The sequence below is a fragment of the Pinus tabuliformis genome, chromosome 3_1, assembly GCF_031772625.1.
Source record: "Pinus tabuliformis cultivar Carrire ecotype Pingquan chromosome 3_1, CPIR1, whole genome shotgun sequence".
Lineage (NCBI taxonomy): Eukaryota > Viridiplantae > Streptophyta > Pinopsida > Pinales > Pinaceae > Pinus > Pinus tabuliformis.
The window spans coordinates 289,980,564-289,995,169 of record NC_142301.1 but is presented as its reverse complement, the minus strand read 5'-3'; positions in this window follow the sequence as shown (position 1 = coordinate 289,995,169).

The following is a 14,606-nucleotide window of genomic DNA, read 5'->3' as shown; positions in this document are numbered from 1 at the left end:
TCAGCATTTTTGCAGACTTAATAAATGAAGGACTTGAAGTATACATGGATGACTTTACACCATATGGAGACAATTTCGATCCAGCATTGGATACACTGGAAAAAGTCCTACAACGCTGCATTGCTACTAGGCTTTGTTTAAGCCATGAAAAATGCTATATGATGATGACCGAAGGACTTATTCTAGGACACTATATTTCAGCAGCTGGCATTCAGGTAGACCCAGCCAAAATCCAGATAATTTTTCTTATTCCCACTCCTACCACTCAAATGGAGGTACGCAGTTTTCTTGGATTTTCTGGTTATTATATGAGGTTTATAGAACATTTTTCGCATATTGTTGCACCTCTGTATGCACTAACTGGTAACATTGATTTTCTTTGGACAGAAAAATGTGAACGTGCTTTCTAGGATCTAAAGTAGCTTGTGTCCACAGCCCCGAGGACTGAATTGGGATTTTCCATTTCAGATATCATCTGATAACTCAGATACAGCCATTGGAGCAGTCCTTGGATAGGAAGAGGATAAAAAACTATATGCAATTTATTATATTAGCAAAAATTTATCCCCTGCTGAATTAAATTACATTGTTACTGAGAAAGAATTTTTAACTGTAATACATGCTGTCAATAAATTTAGACATTACATTACTGGATACCCTGTTATCTTGTATACAAATCATTCTGCCATCAAATATTTAGCAAACAAGCCTATCACAAATGGGTGAATAACTAGATGGTTGATTTTATTGCAGGAATTTGATATTACAATCAAGGATCGACCTGGAAAAGAAAATCCTGTAGCTGATTTTCTCTCAAGAATGCCAAAGCCAATCGATGCAACAGCAGTTGAAGATCAATTTCCGGATGAGCATCTGTTTGTTGTTGCTGTTCAAACACCCTGGTATGCTGATGTTGCCAATTACCTAGCAGTAGGTAAACTACCGAAACATCTAACCCCTAATGAGTGGAAACAAATTGTTCAGAAGAGTGCTCGATTCTCGTGGGTTGGAGGCTACCTGTTCCACACAGGGGCAGACATGCATATCAGAAGATGCATTCGAGAGGATGAAATCTTCGACATTTTAAAAGCCTGCCATGACGGACCATGTGGCGGACATTTCGCCGATCGCAGAACTGGACATAAGGTCCTGCAAACCGGGTATTATTGGCCTACAATTTTCAAAGATGCAAAGAAATTTGTCCAAGCTTGTGATAGTTGCCAGAGAGCAGGACGCCCTGGTCAGTCCGATGAGATGCCCTTGAATCCACAGTTAGTCATTGAACCATTCGAACGATGGGCCCTTGATTTCATCGAACCAATTAACCCACCCTCAAACTAGAAAACATATATTTTGGTGGCAACAGAATATGTCACCAAGTGGGTTGAAGCAGAGGCATTGCCAAGAGCTACAGAAGATTCTGTCATACGGTTCTTGTTCCATATATTTGTGCATTATGGCCTTCCAAGAGATATAATTACAGACGGTGGACCACAGTTTTTTGGGAACAAAATAGCTGCAACACTCAAAAACTATCATGTCCAGCACAAAATCACTACTCCATACCACCCACAGGCAAATGGTCAGGTAGAAAGCAGCAATAAAATAATAGAAGTAATCCTAACAAAAACAATCGCGTCACATAGACGTGATTGGGCTGCCAGACTACCAGAGGCACTGTGGGCTTACAGAACAACATGGAGAAGTACCATTGGTTACTCACCTTATCAATTAGTGTTTGGCAAGCAGCCCATTTTTCCCATAGAATTCGAAATCCAAACACTGCGAACAACACAGGAAGTTGGCCTAGATTTAACGGAGGCACAGATTAATCGATTGCAGCAGATCAATGAGCTCGATGAAATCAGACTCTCTGCACTCCAAAATACTGCACTTATCCAACAGCAGTGAGCTAAATGGCATGATGCTCTCATTAAAAATAAAGTCTTCCATGAAGGAGACTGGGCACTTTTGTACGATTCCAGGTTTCAGGACTTTCCCGAGAAACTCCAGACTCGTTGGTTGGGACCATACGAAATCCAGAAGGTACATGACAATGGTACTCTTACTCTAATCACTATTGACGGTTCTGGATATGCCTTCAAGGCAAATGGCCACCGAGTTCGCCTTTATCACAAACCACTTACTCAGGAGTCCTTCTGCCAGCAGCTACGCCAAGACTCTGATATGGAAATTTTGGGGGAGGGAGAGAAGTCTTCCTCACCTGTGATTCATTATGTAATTTATCTCTTTTCACAATTTGTACATAATTTCTTTTGTTTTTGTACATATTTTTAAATCAAATGCTTTGTCGTTACTTTTCGAACCAACAGCAATGGTATTATTTTTGTTGTTCCTTTTCTCAAAGGGACAACATTTTTCGTTCTGTTGTTCCTTTTTCAAAAGAACAGCACCTATTGGATCGGCCATCATTTTGCTTTAAACTTGTTCTTTTTCTTTATTTTTGCTTTCTGATGTTCCTTTTCCAAAGGAACAACATTTTCGATTTCAGCACTTTTGCTTTTTGCTGTTCCTTTTCCAAAGGAACGGCACTGGCGTGTCTTGCTATTCCTTTTCCAAAGGAACATCATTTTTTATTTTTGTTGTTCCTTTTCCAAAGGAACAACACTTTTGCTTTTTGTTGTTCGTTTTCCAAAAGGAACGGCATTTGTGTGCCTTGCTGTTCCTTTTCCAAAGGAACGACACTGGCGTGTCTTGCTGTTCCTTTCCAAAGGAACAACATTTTCGATTTTTGCTGTTCCTTTTCCAAAGGAACAACACTTTTGCTTTTTGTTGTTCGTTTTCCAAAAGGAATGACATTTGTGTGCCTTGATGTTCCTTTTCCAAAGGAACAACATTTTCGATTTTTGCTGTTCCTTTTCCAAAGGAACGGCACTTGGATGTCTTGCTGTTCCTTTTCCAAAGGAATATCATTTTCGATTTTTTGCTGTTCCTTTTCCGAAGGAACGACATTTGTGTGTTTTTCTGTTCCTTTTCCAAAGGAACAACGGTTTCGATTTTTGCTGTTCATTTTCCAAAGGAACGACATTTGTGTGTTTTGTTGTTCCTTTTCCAAAGGAACAACGGTTTCGATTTTTGCTGTTCCTTTTCCGAAGGAACAGCATTTGTGTGTTTTGTTGTTCCTTTTCCAAAGGAACAACGTTTCTGATCTTTGCTGTTCCTTTTTTTAAAAGGAACACCACTTGTATTCTTTTGCTCTTCCTCTTTGAAGCAGCAACATCCTTGTATTCCTTTTACTTATGCTTGTTCCCCTTGTTGTTTTAAATTAAGGATGCTTAATGTTCATGTTCTTTCAAATCTTTTGGAATACAGCTATGCACTTATGCAATGGATACAAAATCACAACATACTGAAATTAGGTGAATTATAAAATCGTTATTTTTATAAGAAATTGCTTTGGATTGGTAAAAGGACAGAGGGAAGGACACACTTACCTATTATCTTTTGCTGTCATTGCTTCACTAACTCTACTCTGATTAGTTATCTTTATCATGTTGGTTCCTTTTAAATCCTCTTTGATTATTATTCAGGAATAAGAGCAAAGGGTTTATATCTTCCTATTGAGATGTTAAGACTTCTTCCACCATTCCCACTCTTAAGGAGTGTTGAACCACCCTTTGTGTATAAATGGGATAGCACTTTATGAAAAAGAAAAAGAAGAGAAAAAAAGAGAAAACTGACTTGTTTATATAAGGTTGTCAAATGCAGGATAGAGGGTCTCACTAAGAGCCAACCTACCATGATTATGAGGAAGAAAGTGAAGTGGCATTCCCACTATGGCCACCACACCAGGGATATGGTCCAAAAGGTATATCAAATAAAGAACCCTTGGAACAGGAGGTCTCATCACGAGCCGGCCTGCCCACCTTTCGCTCCTTCCTCGTGAATGGCATTATGGCTAACTAGTCACCAAGCCAGCATAATGGCCTACATTTTGACATCACACAGCACTTCCTAAGCATACACAAAGGATAATGGTTCCATGGGTGAAATAAACAAATCTGCCAAGGTTATGGACACCTGTTGGCAGCAGAGCACTTTTAATGGTATTGAAGTCACATTATTTACACCAATAGGTAGTTATTAGCACCCTTCTGTTTCTTATACCTTAGTAATCAATCATATAAGACGAATGCATATTATTTTCCGAACCATACAACGCATGAAATCTATTATCACCAATCATCGCAGAGCAGTTGACAATGACTGCATGAGACTCGGAATGTATGACAGATGTCCTATCCTCCCAGCCTCGCATCATATCACAACAGTCTCTTACGTATTAAGCGATCCAACTTGACGCCTCGATTTCGGTAATCTGCTACCTTTGTAAACATGGCATATTGTCATACGTTGTTCCTTTATGACTCTGCTTCAGAACAGACCGGCACGCCGCTCCTTTATTTGACGGCCGAGACAGCCTATCACATTGCGGGGGGGGAGGTTAACCTCATCATTCCTTGGATGACGTGTCAGACCGCTATTCGGGAAACTGCGTACTTGGGAATAGCACGGCTCAACGGTATACTATTTTTTATTTTTTGCATGACTTGTTGTTCCTAAGCCATTTCCATTGTATATTCCGCAGCATTAGATTTTGAGTGATTCTCGTGTCTGTCAGCCTCTCTGTGTTTCTAACAGCGTGAACAGCTGCCGTTCCATTGTCAAAATTCTGAGATTTCACAGCAAAACTATAAACATGGGAGGGAGATCGATTCGGAGAGAACCGCTGGTGTTAACAGTCTCTGATGTTGCACGGGAAATCCTGGCAAGAGCCGGGTGGCTAACTTATTTCAATTGCTTACAGGAATCTAACGAGACTGTAGCAATTGAATTCTTGCAGAACTTGCAAGAGGATCACTCCACAGTGAGGGGGAAACACATAGCAGTCACCGATGACATAATCGCAGAGGTCTCGGGACTGCCAACCACTGGACCTGTATGGACGCTAAAGAATGAGAGATTGCAGAAGATTATAGAAACCTTCCAGGAGGAAGGCCAGAGCCTAAAAATTAGAGGAAAGGGGGTTCTGCCAGCAGCATTAGGAGAACCGTGGGCAGAATTGGCGAAGACCATTCAAAGCTACGCCACCTGTGAAGGCAGAAAAGACGTGGTAAGACCACGACATCTTAAACTCTTAGCTGTACTAAAGCAAAAATGCTCTGTAAATTTACCTGCATTTTTGAATTCATTACTTCATGATGTTGCACGGAGCATAAAAAAGGCACAGATGTAGAGTCAGTTGTTAGTCATCATGGGTTGATTCGGTTAATAGTCAGCCATAGCCTTACCCAGCAGCAGAGCAGCTGGGAAGAGCTAATCGCCATGATAAATGGAGGATTGACCACACCATCCCCAAAACGTAAACATGCCACCAGTACACCCGAGCGTCTAGAAAAATGCAGGAAATCGATCCGGCTAGCACGACTACGAGGGAGGCTAGAAACACCAGCCAGCCGATAGAAATAGAACATGAGCAACCCCCACGATTAGAAGGGGAAGACGATGAGAAAGGAGTGCAGGAAGAAGAGGAAGGAGAAAAAGAAGAAGAAGCCGAGAAATCTGAAGAAGAAGGAGAAAAAGAAGAAGAAGCCGAGCAATCTGAAGAAGAAGGAGAAAAAGAAGAAGAAGCCGAGCAATCTGAGCAGGAGGAGGAAATGGAACAGCAGGAAGGTAGCCCATTGCAGGACCCATTGGGAGAAGATGAATTGGCCAAAGTTTTGGCCAATATGGGTGAATATGGCCAACCTTCCAGTCCATCAGACCTCCATGCCGAAGAGAAACCTCAGGAGGAAAATGCACCTGAAGAATCACATGCAAAGGAGGCAGAAGAAGAGAATCTGCCCGTTCATGATGAAAACATGACAGGAGATGCAGAACAGGGACAACCCGTTCCTAGCCAGACGACACCAGAAGAAACTCCGGAGGCAGGGGGGGTAGAAAAGGAAGTCACCCAAGAAATAACAGAACCAGCTAGGGTTCTTGCCCCGGAGCAGCCAGAGCAGAACAACAAAGAAGCACCCCAGGAACAAAATCAGGAAGTTAGTCACAGTCCAGGCCGCAGTGAACAACCTGTTGTTCCTTTTAAGGAAATTCAGGAAATTAAGGAATTGCGAAAGGAACAACAGAGATTACTGAATATAATAGTCCAGCTCCACCAGCAGATTAGGATTCTAAAAGCAAGGCAAAGGGTAAAAAGGACTTCGGGAAGGAAAAATGCAACCACTCCAGCAAAACCCCTCAAGACAAAGGGGCGGAGGACCAGAGTCCATCCTGTTGTTCAAAACCCTGTCGAAAACCAGGTTGTTGTTCCAAATGATGCTGGGGAGCAGACTGCTGTTCCAATTGAAAAGGAACAACAATGGACTGATATCCACGTTAAGATAGAAATGGATGAGATGTTGACCCGCGATAAGGAAATTCAGATGGAGACACCACCTTCGGGAGTGATAAGAGTCATGAACTCAAAACAACGCAATAGGAAAATTCAGGTAAAACTCCCGGCCTCCACTGCCGCATGGAAAAGAGATCCAAAAACGGTAACCATACGAAATGGTTTGAAGCAAGCTCAGCAAGCAGCAGAAAGGCTTAGAGAGAAAACAGTCCCTCGAGAAAACTACGAAGAGCTACAGCAGCAGCTTAGGAACGTCAATCTATCCGAAAGCCAGGCCTTTGAAAGGTGGTGAAGGGAAGAAGAAAAAGTCGCGAAGGTAACTCGTAGGTTAGATATAGTTATCAAGCATATGGATACCTTATGTTCTTTGTATAATGACGTCCTAGCATGTAGAGCCCCTGCTAAGAATTATGCCTTGTTTTTAATGGAACGATATTTGCAATTGAAAATAAAGGTTGTTAAAGCAGGGGCCCCCATACAAATTAATACCCTCGATGATTTTATAAATTGCTGTAAACACTACGGGGTAAAAGTTCAGAGACTACTGTGTGAGTTTTATTTGCATAACCTTGTATTAAACCAGGAGACCGAGCTGAACCCTGGCCCTTTTGTTGGGGATATCCAATTACAGGCATTTATTTCATTTGGGGTTAATCAAATTAAATGGCTTAAAGCCTATAATGCTTTCCAAAGACAAGAAAACGGATTAGATTTGTGGATAAGAGCTAAGCCTAGGGATCCAGTACAGTTGTGGAGAAAACATAGAAACCTCATGAAGACTCCAGGTGTAATTGAAGCATTAGGACCCATGCATAAGGCAATCATTCGATAGGGATTAGAATACTTTTTCTCTATCAAAGACCCTGCCATTGATGCGGCTAAATTTCGGTATCAAATCTCTAATCCGAATATCTAGCTCAGGGAACCATTTAAGTATGAAAATTTTAAATTAGCCGCCAACCGCTTGCACCTCTATGGCGAGGTCATTTTGAGGGCAGGGCCATCCTAGTTAGGATATAGGTTTCGGAGTCCAATTATTTTGCACCCTGCACCTGGATACCAAGCCCTGTATGAGATGCCTGAGGGTCAGACAAGCCATTTCTTTGAACACCTAGTTATGCATCACGACTGTAGGCCTTCACATGAGATTCCATCTCCAGCCTACTCACTTACTGCCTTACACGTCAACTACAATGTTTTCATGAGGGCATGAAAAAGGGTAAGCAGGGGGGTGTGTGGAGTACTAAAGAAGGTATGTTTTTGGTAATTATTTCAGCATCTTTTCATTACAACTTACAAACCTTTTTGCATCATGAACTCAGAAAACGATAAGGAATTGTAATAAAAAATGTGAGATTAATATGCAAGATGAAAACACTGACAATTGTCATTTCCTTATGTAGGAAGGAGGAAAAACGAGAATTTTCCGTCCCAAAGGAAAGGACAAGGACGGGTTAACCGTTGTCCCTTTGACGGGAGACCGTATGTAAACAAGGCAAAGCAAATCAAAGTGAATCAGCCCTGGAAAGGAAGTGGATATCTCGACTCGGCGCAGGAAAGGAAAGAGATGACTGAGGACTAACGGTTCGGCGAATCCCTCAGGATCCTTGATCTTGAGGATCGTTGTTTTATCTATTTCTGCACTTAGATATCTCCGCCTTCACCCTTATAAAAAGGGCAGCACTGTTAGCTCGAGGGGGAATCCTTATGTTTTATGTAATTTCTCTGAAGATTGGAACTTTGATCATCGAGTCTCGTTGAGAACTGATCTACTGTAATTCTATTTTATGCATTAATCCAAACTCGGTTGCTATTTCATCCCTGAGTCTAGAGTAATTTCAAGCGGTGTACCCCTGGAGGCTAAGGGCCCGGACCTGGAGGACACTTTCTCCTATACTATTACGTTTGGTTTATGCGTGGTTTTCTTATCAGCATTATTTGGTAATCTGATGTGTTTTGTTAGTTTACATCACATGCTCTGTTATGTTTACTTTACTGAGACAAAACTATTGCATTGACTCTGCAACGTATCACTGTTCTTCTAAGTGTTGATATAATACTGTCAGTCTTTACAGAATATTGTTGCTGTTCAATTACAGAGCCTCTATGCCGTGCACTTATTCATTGGTATTACGGAATTCATCTTAGTGATTATGTTCTTTGCGATTGTTGGATCTATATACATTGTTGTTCCATTCTGAAATGCAGTAGCAATCTTTTATAGCTGAGAGTGATAATTGGTTTACCAAGATCAGTTTACTATTAAGGTGTGCCATGTGCATATATGGTTTTGAAGTGCTATTCTATAATTCATCATTAATCAGAGCTGTTCCATTTTGGTGTATTGTTCAATTCATCCTTTAAGGTGAAGGATTTCCATTTGATTCCTGTAGGTCACGATTCGTGCATTTGATCTTGTAGACTAATGTGTTACTGCTTGCTAGGCTTAGTTTCTGTTACAGTTTCAGATTTGCTGTTCTATTTCAAATTTATTGTTCCATTTCAGATTTGCTGTTCTATTTCTTATTTCGTTGCTCCATTTCTTATTTGCCGTTCCATTTCCTGTCCTTTGTTATTTTGGTGTGAAGAACGATCCAAGGCTGTAGTGAGCACTGACATTTACTGCCTGGCTCCCAGATCCACGATCTGTTCTCTGATTTACCTTAGTTCCATCAGTTTACAAAGGGATGAGTTACTGCTATTGAACCCTTGACTGATAAATTGCTTAGTTTTCTGAATGTGTAGTTTAATCTTTTGAAGTAGTTTGCTGTAAACAAGCATCCATTTACTCTTGTATTTCTGAACACTGTACTACTAACATTACTCTGGCAAATGATAGCCTCAGACTGAGACACTCCTTGAAATAACAAAACGTTCCTAGATTGAAAACTAATGTGAGGTAATTAGAGGTGAAAGAGACCCTTTTTATAGCTCCACAGTGTTATTGAATTGGGCTTCACGGTGACATCCTATAGTGTTATTTTTTTTTCTTTTTGTAAGAAAATGTCAAAAGCTTCTTTTTCGTATTCAAGATGAAGGAACCAAGGGTTTCCATCTAGGGCAAACCCAAAATAATTTCTCCTTGATCGCTCCATAGGGTTTGAATGAGAAGTGCGATATAGATGTATAATCCTCAATGTTTAACTGTAAATCGGTTGGGTCATATTTTTTATTGCCAAAACAGTCTAATTTTTCGATTATATTTGACTTCGAGATCACTAATTGGTTTGTGATTTTAAGCTTTATATAATTTTCACCTTCGGCAGGTGAGATAGAAATAGTGACATCTTTTCCCACAACGAACCCTTTAATTCTAAATAGCACTGAAGCATAATTACGTGAAGTTTTCGGAAATCTTTTTTTCCTTCAATTCTGAATTAGATGTCATTTTTCTTGTCAAAATGAAATTCTTCAATGATACTTTGATTATAAACTTTATATATTCTTTGTAAGAGATTCCCTTGCTTAGAACTATAATAAGGTATTTTTTTTATTTTTTAAATAATTATCTCTTTTTATATATAAAACCTTTATTTATCCGTTGGAACTTTCTTCTCCTTTTATAACTTCAAAATAATTCTTTTTCCTTTTATCTATATATATATATATATATATATATATATATATATGTGTGTGTGTGTGTGTGTGTGTGTGTGATTTTATTATTTCTTTTGTACTTTTCTATAACACCCTTTTCTGTGTTCTTTATCAACCTTACCAAAATATATCCTTATATAATTAATATGAATTGATTTTTAACTTTGAATTAGGCCAAAGATTCAATCGACACGTCTTATGGATGGTAGAGAACAGTACAATTTCCATATTAATGAGGGCATCTCATGTGAAGCCCCAGCCTTAGATAATTGTGTTTCCAAATTGATTTTGGTGGCACTATCTTTCTCTTGCGACAAAATTTCAATTATGTGCTACTCAAGATTTATAATGGAAAACTATTCTTTCAATGCTTGACACGACTCCTTCAATGCTTGATAGGCGTGGTTATTTTTGGTAAGGTCGTCAACTAATAAACATCGGTAGTGGGGAGAGTCGACAATGGCAAACTAACATGCATCTCCAAGAAGAACTCGTGTTAGCAATCACTGAGGCTTCGAATAAAGTAATAACACAGTGGATGGTATGTTACAATGGTAGCATCCTTTGCAGGGTCGGATGAAGGTTGTGCGGTTGTAGTGGCGATAGTATTAGACGACAGGGGCAGCGGTATAGTGGCAGGGCTGGCGACATCGTAGATGTTGTCATTGGGGCTACGATGATTGTTGGGGCTGCGATGATTAATGTGGTATATAACGATGGGATTTTAACTATATGGTGGTTGTTCTAGCGTTGGCGTGTGGAAGTTGGTGCAGAGGGTGCAGTTATTTCGGGAAATATAATTTTAAAAGGTGATTGGGTATTGTGACCTAGAGATTCCGCGTATTTGTCACGCATGAATTTTGTAGGGTATAAACACAGACGGTCAATTTTTGGGTATTAACTTCTATGGGTTGCGATGGGTTACTAACGCAAGTCATATTTTTTAATAGATTTATTATTATTATTATTATTATGATATTATTATTATATATTTCAATGGCCAAAGGTCTGATAGCGAAAATAGAGAAGAGGAGAAACTCCCAAATTCTGAGTGAAATGCTTCAATTATGTGGCAACAAGGTTGACAAAATGTTGATGGCCAAAGGCTTAGATCGAAGAACGAGACTCTTGTGCAACGGTTGAGCTTACCAGAGGATCAAACGACTCCAATGCCAAATAAAACGAATAAAGTTCGTTCTTCTCGTTAAATACTCCAGAAGACTTGGAATATAAAGATACCCATTGGGAATACAAATATTATATATTAAATGTGTGAATAAGAATGATGATACAATGAGAGTGAGGAGCCTGCTTATATACTAGGCAGTGCCTCTTCATGGAAGGTCATGTCCCATTTAGATATGCCTCTTCAATATTAATTACTAATTAACTAATCATTATTACAATTGTCCTCCTTGTTTATATTTATATTATTTATATATATTTATTCATAACAGTATTTTGTTAAGTTATTTTTAATTTTTGAAATTCATGAAAAATTGTTATTTTTTGTAAATGCATGAACAAATTTACAAAACAACAATCTCATAATTGCTTGTTCATTTGCATATGTTCATACCACCTAGGAAAAATCTGCGATATGGGATTTTTCACCCAATATCCCGAGCTATATGAATACCCGTTTTCTCGGCTGAAATCAACACATAAATGCCTAGTCAATGCATGGTCAATACTAGAAAGTTGGAAGAAAAAATGCAGGAAATTGGAAAAACTCACCCATATTTGATTTTGGTCAATTTTCTCCATGATATGAACATAAATATAATGTCAATTTGATCTAAATATGGTCTCAAAATTTTGGTTACCATCAATGAGGATTTTTAGAATTTTGTTTCTTTTTTGTGTATAAAAGCAAGGCAAATCATGCTTGCTAGGTATTTGTTGTAATTGAAACCTCTAAGAATTATATTGATAGCTTAGCACTCAAATACTTCAACATGGAGCTATATTTTTAGCTTTTATCTTAAGTAATATATAAAGCCTTCTTAATTCCCCATTGTTTCTAGCCTTCAGTGTGCATGCAAAGGTTCGAGTGGAGGCCCCCCACAACTTCTACCTATGCACTCATTTCATTTGTTGTTCATCTTATATATGCTATTATATCTTGTTTATGTGTTTTCCTTTCATATATATACTTCATAACTTTTATTTTCCATGTATTTTTAATTATCTTGTTTATAATTGTCATCCTATGCTCTTGTACTTATAACTTTTGTATGAATTTGTTATCCATATATCATGGTTTAAAGTGTTGTTCATGAACCAAATAATCACAAAGTAATAGTTTCTTATGAAGGAAAGCTAACTAATAAGTTAAGTAGAGGATCGGGAGTGTCATCCACTACCATTCTTAGTGGAAATGACTTTATCTCTCTCATCTTTTCACGTAGTGTTACATCAAAAGGCATCATAGTTCCCTACTTTCCTAGATTAGTTTCTCACTTTCCTATATTAATCAATGACTTAAGCATACACCAACTAATAACTTGAGTAGAATATTTTCAAAGTGTTTGCCCACTTTCTCTCTCACAAGTAGAAAAGACCTAATACATTCCTAACTTCTCAATTAGTGTTAAGTTAAGTTTATAGGATTGAATAAAATACTACTAGAGTGTTTGTCTACTATCACTAGCATAAAAGTGTCTAGTGCATTACAGATCTACTAAATTAAACCTATTGAGCATTGTTTCCAATTATTTTCATTAAAAAGAATTTGATTTCAATATAAATAGTTTCAAATATATTGATAATGGTTGTGCAAAAGACTATGAGTTTTCCTTTGATTTGGGATCTTAGTACATGTCCAATCATCCAATGGATTTCAATTATGTGTTCTTTAATTTCCAAGAAGTGTGATTAGATAAAGTTTTGTTTCATGCTTTCTTAACCTATTCCTTTAAGAATCACTAAATTATAAATCTAGATCTTTACCTATATTATCTTACCTTAGTAACTTAGTCTTGGATGTCACAATAAATCTATCCTATCTGTCTACATATTGTATTGTGCTTCTAAGTTTAAAGACACTTAGATTGATATAAAAATTATATCCTAATTTATGCCCATAGATTAACCTAACAAATACATTTATATTAAAGAAAAATAGATTGTAGTTATCTTCACCAAACCACATCCTAGAGAGACACTTGATTATCTAAGGAAGCATAACTTCAAGGAGACAAATCTCTTGGTCTTGATTTATGAAAAAGGGAGGGCTATAAATTAGGAGAAGTATCATTTTAGAGGGAGAAACCCTTTTCCATTGATTTCAAAGGAGGATAAATTGCATAAAAATGAAGAAGTTGCAATCAAAAGGAGAAGTTGTAGATAGGGGGAGTTTGTAGGAAGAGAGTGTTCCTTAACACTTTTCCAAATTGTTTTGAGGGTTTCTATTAATGATAACGCGAGATATTGTTGATTAATGTATTTCCATTGATTTCAAAGTTATGGGAAGACCCAAATGGATGTATGTTAAATTTTAATGGAGACACAAAGTTAGGGGAAGATCTTTATATATGTTGGCCCTATCAATGTCTCTAGTCAACCTAGCAAAGGTTAGGGGCATGATTTTATATTTTGATACCTTATACATAATATTATTTGTGAAAACTTTAGAGAATGACTATAATGGAAGCAACATGATCGGAGGTACATAGATCTGAGGTGGAGGAGCAAGGAGAAAGGAGCAAGAAACATATGTGAATTTCTGAAGCTTGAGAAGTAGAAGTATGAAGGTGGGTTTGTGGCATAAAATAAGGACCAAGGCATGAAATACACAATATGTTAAATTTAGAAATTCCTCAATTTTTTTTATAACATGAAAAGCCTTACAATTCCAAAATCATTGAGTCATTGCCATTAGTTAATGGACATATTATTAGTCATCATTAGACTGTTCTTCTATTGGACACTCAACATATGCAGATTTTTATATAAGACAAAATTTGCAAAATATTAAATATCGTTCAACCCTTAGTGACATCTCTTTGTTTTAAGATTGTTAAGGTGTGGAGTCTGTGGGCTACACACCCTCGACATATCGCCATATTGGCATTTTACAAAAAGGTATATGTTCTTGTATTATCTAATATCTAAGTACATGGAAGCCATGAGTCAAAACTCTTGGCTATAGGGTGCTAGGGTATAGCACCTAAGGGCTAAATTCCTTTGGAATATCGACATATATCGATTGTTTGGGTAAAAAGAATTGATTTATGATATCTCAATATATGATGCATCATGTCATAGTCCTCAAGCACAATAGATCCCATCCATATCACCTAAAGATTTAAGGCTTCAAGCCTCAATATATTGGCTAACAATAGTATATAGGTGTAGTGAGTATTTAATATTTCGATATATCAATATCCTGTTGTCTTTGTCCCATATGCAGACAAAAATTTTGGCAACAAAAGATAAAAACATTTACCATCATTTGGTCCCCGAAATTCCTTATTTTGCAAGCATTTTTAGTGTCATAGTTTTCATGCAATTTTGCGATATTCTAAGGTAAAGTAAAATTTGGTGTTCAAGACTCCCAACGCCTTCTGTCATGATATTTGACATAGTATTT